This window comes from Perca fluviatilis, chromosome 9 (genome assembly GCF_010015445.1).
Source record: "Perca fluviatilis chromosome 9, GENO_Pfluv_1.0, whole genome shotgun sequence".
Taxonomy (NCBI): domain Eukaryota; kingdom Metazoa; phylum Chordata; class Actinopteri; order Perciformes; family Percidae; genus Perca; species Perca fluviatilis.
In genome coordinates, this window is record NC_053120.1 from 3,610,186 (window position 1) to 3,617,685 (window position 7,500).

A 7,500-nucleotide genomic window follows, 5' to 3' on the forward strand; every position below is an offset into this window, starting at 1 on the left:
GGGACCACTAAGGTCTATATAAAAGCATCCAAAGAATGTAAACAAGAAGAAGCTCGCCGTCGCTGTGCTATCATCATCGTGTAAAGCCCTCCTCAACGGTTGTGATTGGTGTAGAGCCCTCCTCAACGGTTGTGATTGGTGTAGAGCCCGCCTCAACGGTTGTGATTGGTGCCTCGATTTGGAAAAATTGGAAATGGGCTCTTGGCCAAATCTCAAATTTGCCGGAAGTTAGTCAGGGTTTTCCCAGGCTATCTCCTCTCTCTAACAAATTTAATCTTTTTTTAAAAGGTACACTGTGTAGTGTTTTTAAGTATTTTATTAGCTAAAATCAATGTCTTCATTCATAAATATGTCCCCATTGGTGTAAAATGACCAATGATCTGACTTATCCTCGTAAGCGAAGAATTTCTTATCTGTGTTTACATCGGACGGGCAAGTCCACGGAGGCTTCCACGTCTTTTCGTAAAGGCTGAGAGCGACATAAAGCGCTAGCCGACCTGTCTAGCTAATCCACAACGCGTTTTATCGTTCAGAGCCAGCATCACGTTACTGAAACCAGCTGAGACGGAGAAGGAGATCAGCGAGAGGGCGCTCGTCACTGCCCTTTAGTTCATAATGGAGGATCGTACTTATGCCGAGCCACAGGAGAAGGAATCCTATGTAAGGAGATAACATAGGCACAGGCTAATTACTGATCACTAACATGCTAGTTAACATTAGTAATTAAACCTAAACAGATAATGGAAGTCCAAACTGCCTGTGAGCTTCTCCTGTACTATACGGTAATTCCTCTACTGTGTTTCGATTTCTTTATCTGAAAGGGGACAGCGAACATTAATCAACATTAAAACAATGTAAATGTGCCCGAGTTAGCTCAAAAGTGCAAATTTTCATCGGTAGTCCCTAGGGGTGGTACGGTTCACAAAACCCACGGTTCGGTTCGTATCACGGTTTTCGGTTCTGTACGTTTCTTATTTTTTCTTTTAATCTTTAACGCTCCAGAAATATACTTCATCATACGGTATATAGCTTAATTATCCACAATGTAGGATACAGTATTAAATAATTATATAGTTATATCGTGTAGCCTAATCGTGCACAAACTGAATTTGATTTGACTTTAAGCCCATTATTGGGACCATCTCTGAGGAAAGCTAGCTGAGATTTAGCTACAGCAAGAGGGAAGACATTGTCGTGATTTCAACAAGCTTTTCATTTATTTGGCAAAAAAATGGAGAATGTGTATCGCCATCTACAGGAACTTATGTGCCCTTTTTTGCACATGAAGATTGAAATATTACAGAATATCAATTGAAATAACTTGCATTTATCAAACTGACAACTTCAGTGTAGCTCTTACAAAAGTGTTATCCTTTAAAAGTAAAAGAGAGGAACTCTTAAAGCTCCGTCTTTTGAATAAGTTAGAATACATTAAACATAAAAACTGTTTACATTGTTAGTTAATGCACACACACTGTCGGTACACGATCCGTTCTGCACGTGCGCAAAATGTTCGCGCACGCGCAGTATGTACGAGGATTCACGACACCGCACGATCTGTTCCCACGCTTCCGGTCGACAGCCAAGCTAACGTTAGTCTAGCTAACAGCTAATTCGGCTAACCGCTAGCTGAGACAGCGTGTAAAAACTTTAAAAGACCCTCAAAATAAAACTTTAAAATAAAAACGTTAACATATATAACAGCTGTTACGTCAGTTCTACTTTACTTGTGCTCATTTAAAATACAATCAATCAATACTTGTCTTTATTGTTATTACTGTAAAGTCTTAATGTAGCTGTAGCCTGCTTCTCCCATTAAGTTTGACTTATTTTAGACTGAATCTGGCTGTCAGCTAGCGGTTAGCCGAATTAGCTGTTAGCTAAACTAACGTTAGCTTCCCGGTGTAGGCTACCCATAGGCTAGCGTGGAACAGATCGTGCAGGTCGTATCCTCGGTAAAACAGTGTTATCTTGCGCATGTAGTAGTCCCCCAAGTGTGACAGTAAGTCTCGTGGTTATGACCCAATCGTTAGCCTATTGTTATAAAAGCGTCTGCTACGGAGCCATAACGTGAGCTACAAGGTAATGGAGCCTTTTATACGTTGTCGTGTTTCTTTAGAAATAAACAACGCACAAATAGAGTCTTTAAACGCTTCAGATGTAAAGTTATTCTCTGTCAAAGTGGCGCCAAAATGAATGGGAATCAATGGGATGCTAACAGGAGGTGATAGCTTGGTAGCATCAGAATGGCGCCATAGGAGCTACGCTTTTCAGACGCTGGCTTACCCCCTTATGTGAAGTTTTTCTGTATTTCACCGTAGAGGATTTCGACACCGGGTAACCTACAGCCTCGTGGTGCATTCAAAGTTATCGTCAAAATGAATGGGAGTCAATGGGATGCTAACGGGAAGGTGATGGCTTGGTAGCATCAAAATGGCGCCATAGGAGCTACGCTTTGTTGACAGATGCGAGGCGCTAGAGAGCGCTATTTGTTTGAATGCAAAATACAATTTCACCACTAGATGGGAGAAAGTCCTACACAGTGTGCCTTTAACTATCCGTAACAAACCTGTCTGTGCTCCTTCAGTACAAAACGGACCTGGTTCCGATCCTAAACTCACCAGAACCGTCCGTCCCGAACCCGTTAGCCGGCGGGAAAGACACGGAAGAGCGGAAAAAAGTCGTGATGGTGTTCCTGGAGCTGGCACCGCCCGGATGTCGCCGCATAAGACCAGTCCCGGCGCCAGCGGACAGATGAACGTGCTGGGCATCGTCATCTTCTCAGCCACCATGGGTGAGACGCACACACACACACACACACACACAGACACACACACACACACACACACACACACACACACACACACACACACACACAGACACACACACACACACACACAGACACAGACACGCACAGACACACACACATAGACACACAGACACACACAGACACAGACACACACACACACACACACACACACAGAAACACAACAAACACACACACACACACACACACACACACATAGACACAGACACACACAGACACGACACACACACACACACACACACACACACACACACAAACACAACACACACACACACACAGAAACACACACACAACACACACACACACACACAGACACACAGACACACCACACACACAACACACACACAGAGACACAAACACACACACACACACCCACACAACACACACACGACGCACACACAAACACCACGCACACACACACACAACAACAACAGACACAAAACACACACACACACACACACAGACACAAAACACACACACACAGACACACACACACACACACACACACACACACACACACACACACGCGACTTACAACACACACACACACAACTTACCCACACACACACACACACACACGCACAGACACACACACACACGTACGCACACACAGAGACACACACACACACACACACACACACCCACCCACACTCTCACTCATAATGGTAAGGAAAACCCTGCTGTAGTATTATTAATAATAATAATAATGTCTGAACTGTGTGTTTGCAGGCCTGTTGCTAGGCAGGATGGGAGAGCGAGGCACTCCATTGGTCAACGTCTGTCAGTGTGTCAACGAGTGCGTCATGAAGATCATCAACGCCGCTGTCTGGTGAGAAATACTCTACACATCTGACCAATGGGAAGAGAGAATGCTCTCCCCTGGCTTATAACTGATGTATGTACGTACAGACCTACGCACGTACCTAGATACAGACCTACGTACGTCCGTATGTACATTGGTCTGTACGTTCGTATGTAAAAGTGGCAAGAATTTCAGAAAAAGTGACAAAAAATTCTGAAAAAGTGGCAAAAATGTCAAAGAAAAGTACCCCAAACATTTAAAAAGTGACAAAAACGTCAGCAAAGGTGACACAAATTCTGAAAAAGTGGCAAAAATGTCAAAAAAAGTAACAAAAATTCTGAAAAAGTGGCAAAAAATTCTGAAAAAGTGGAAAAAAAAGTGACACAAATGTCAAAAAAGTGAAAAAAAAGGCAAAAAAGTGGCAAAAAATTCTGAAAAAGTGGCAAAAAATGTCAAAAAAGTGACAAAAATGTCAAAAAAGTGACAAAAAAATTCTGAAAAAGTTACAAAAAAATTCTGATAAAGTGGCAAAAATGTCAAAAAAAAGCACCCAATATGATTGCTGCGTTCTCACCTGCCCAAACGAACCGTACCGAGGGGGGGGAAACCAACTCTAGTGAGATTCAACCGAATTAAACGAGGCCGGTGTGAAAGTTGTGAAAAGTGAAAGCATAGTCTCATGTTGTGTCGAGCCTTCTTAGTATTTCGAAAATATCTATTTTGAGACTAGCGTGAGAGTGCCCCTATAGCTCTCCCATTCAAAAACGAGAATACGGTGAATCTTACAAGTGGCGATTTGGTCCTAAATATGCTTTTAAACTAAAGTTTGACTCACGTACATTCAACATACCCTAGGATGGAGTTACGCTTTAAGATAAAATACGCGAATAAACGTTACAGTGCAATATAAACCTGAAAAATTGACAAAAACGTCAGAAAAAGTGACAAAACATTCTGAAAAAGTTGCAAAAATGTCAAAAAAAAGTAACAAAAAATCTGCAAAAATGACAAAAAATCTGAAAAAGTGACAAAAAAAATCTGAAAAAAGCGGCAAAAAATTCGGAAAAAGTGGCAAAAAAGTCAAAAAACTGACAAAAAAATTCTGGAAAAGTTACAAAAAAATTCGGAAAAAGTGGCAAAAAATTCAGAAAAAATGACAAAAACATTCTGAAAAAAGCGGCAAAAAATTCAGAAAAAGTGGCAAAAATGTCAAAAAACGGACAAAAAAATGCTGAAAAATTGACAAAAACGTCAGAAAAAGTGGCAAAAAAATCTGAAAAAAACGGCAAAAAATTCGGAAAAAGTGGCACAAATGTCAAAAAACTGACAAAAAAATTCTGGAAAAGTTACAAAAAAATTCAGAAAAATTGACAAAAACGTCAGAAAAAGTGGCAAAAAAATCTGAAAAAATGACAAACATTCTGAAAAAGTTCTTATATGTACTGTCTCTGGTCCTCTCAGGTACTTTCCGTTCGGCATCATTTTCCTCGTGGCGGGGAAGATCCTGGACATGCAGGACCCGAGCACGCTGGGCAGGAAGCTGGGCTGGTACGGCATCACCGTGGTCGCAGGCCTCTTCGTGCACGGTCTGGTCCTCCTCCCTCTCTTCTTCTTCATCCTCACTAAGAAGAACCCTTTCTCCTACATCCGTGGGCTGCTGCAGGCCATGGTGGTCGCCCTGGCTACCTCCTCCAGGTCAGAGACACACACACACACACACACACACACACACACAGACACACACACACAGAGACACACACACACAGAGACAGAGACACACAGAGACAAATGTTCAATGTTCAATGTTCAATTTATTTATAAAGCACATATTAATACAACAAAAGTTGACCACAGTGCTGTACAAAAAATACAATAAAACAATCTTCAAGACAATTAAATTCCACTAGTAAATACTACTAAAATCCTCTCACATCATTAACACAGCACTCATAGATGATCAAAAGCCAGAGTGAAAAAGTAAGCTTTCAAATGTCGTTTAAACTCTATAGGAGAGGAACATTCCCTAATATAGGGAGGTAAACTATTCCACAGCCTGGGAGCAACGGCCCTCTCATTTTCCTGTACGTCCGCGGGACTACCAAGAGATTTAATGATTCGGAGCGAAGTGCTCTCTTTGGTTTATTCACCTGGATTAGATCGGCTATATATGTCGGAGCAGTGCCATGCAGTGCTTTAAAAACAAATAAAAGTATCTTAAAATTAATCCTGTAGAAAACCAGCAACCAGTGTAGTTTTTTTAATACAGGAGTGATATGTTCACTTTTCCGAGTGCCTGTCAGTAGCCTTGCGGCCGCATTTTGGACTAGTTGCAGTCTGTTTAAGGTTTTCTGATGAACACCATAATACAATGCATTGCCGTAGTCCAATCTTGTGAAAATAAACGCATGCACTATCTTTTCCAGGTCCTTCCGTGTTACAAAAGACTTAATTTTAGCGATTAGTCTTAACTGGAAGAAACTCATTTTGACTACTTGATTTATCTGTTTATCAAATTTCAGTGCACTATCGCAGATTATACCTAAGTTTTTTACTTGATTCATCAGATAGGGGGATAGTGTGCCCAATTCAATTTCAGATGTATTAGCGGACTCTGAAGGGCCGAATAAAATCATTTCAGTTTTTGACTCATTTAGACATAAAAAATTTGCCGACATCCATCTTTTAATCTCCCCAAAACACTCTGCCAGCCTTCCAACAGCAGCAGGGACAGCTGGTTGTAAGGGAAGATACAACTGCGTGTCATCTGCGTAGCAGTGAAAGGAGACATCATATTTACTCATGATCTGACCTAAAGGCAACATATATAAGGAAAAAAAGACTGGTGCTAAAATAGATCCTTGTGGAATACCGCATGATAAAGATGCTGAACTCGACGTATATTCTCCCATTTGCACTGAAAAACTTCTGTTTTGGAAATAAGATTTAATCCAGTCTAAGACATTACCTCGGATACCTACATACTTGGCTACATACTTGGCCTCCTTACATACATACTTACATACTTTTCTAAGCGTGCAATTAAAATATTGTGGTCGATTGTGTCAAACGCTGCTGTAAGATCTAATAGCAGAAGTAAGGTCACGTCACCACTGTCTGTGGCCATAAAAACGTCGTTAAAAACTTTTAATAATGCAGATTCTGTACTGTGTTGTTTTTTGAACCCCGACTGAAAAACTTCACCGATAGAATTGTTAATAAGGAAGGACTCAAGTTGAATGAAGACTGATTTTTCCAGAATCTTTGCTAGATAGGGCAGCTTTGAGATTGGTCTGTAATTGCACATCACACTCTTATCTAAGTTTTGTTTTTTTCAGTAAAGGATGCACTATAGCATGTTTACAGTAAGTTGGAACAATTCCAGACAGAAGACTCTTATTATTTATTGATAATATAAATGGACCAATCAATTCAAGAACTTTCTTAAATAGCATTGTAGGAACAATGTCTTGAGGAGAGACTGTCGACTTTAATTTACCAACAATATCTAAAAGTGTGGATAAAGAAATAGGCTCAAAATCAGACAACACAGCATGAATTACAGGTATATCCATAGGCTCATAAGAACACTGTTGTATATTCCTGCGGATGTCCGCTATACGTCCGACAAAGAACTCCAACAGATTGTCACATAAGTCCATAGGTATAACTCCAGCAGTGGCGATTTCTTTAAGACTGCAAGGGAAGCTCAGCTTCCCCTAAAATGTCTAAAATTTAAATGGTCAAATATGTACTATTGTGTTAACATTTTATTGACTAAAATGCGTTAGAATACGTTCATCTCGAAGACGAGTTGGTTCAGAATTGGCTGACTCGATTTCCTTCTCATACATTCCCGTAGCGTCCATTGACA

The 7,500-nt window shown here is 40.7% G+C and overlaps 1 pseudogene; it reads left to right on the top strand.

Annotated features, from left to right (window-relative positions):
- The window catches only part of LOC120565598, a 30,816-nt pseudogene that overhangs the window by 8,999 nt on the left and 14,317 nt on the right, over positions 1 to 7,500 (top strand).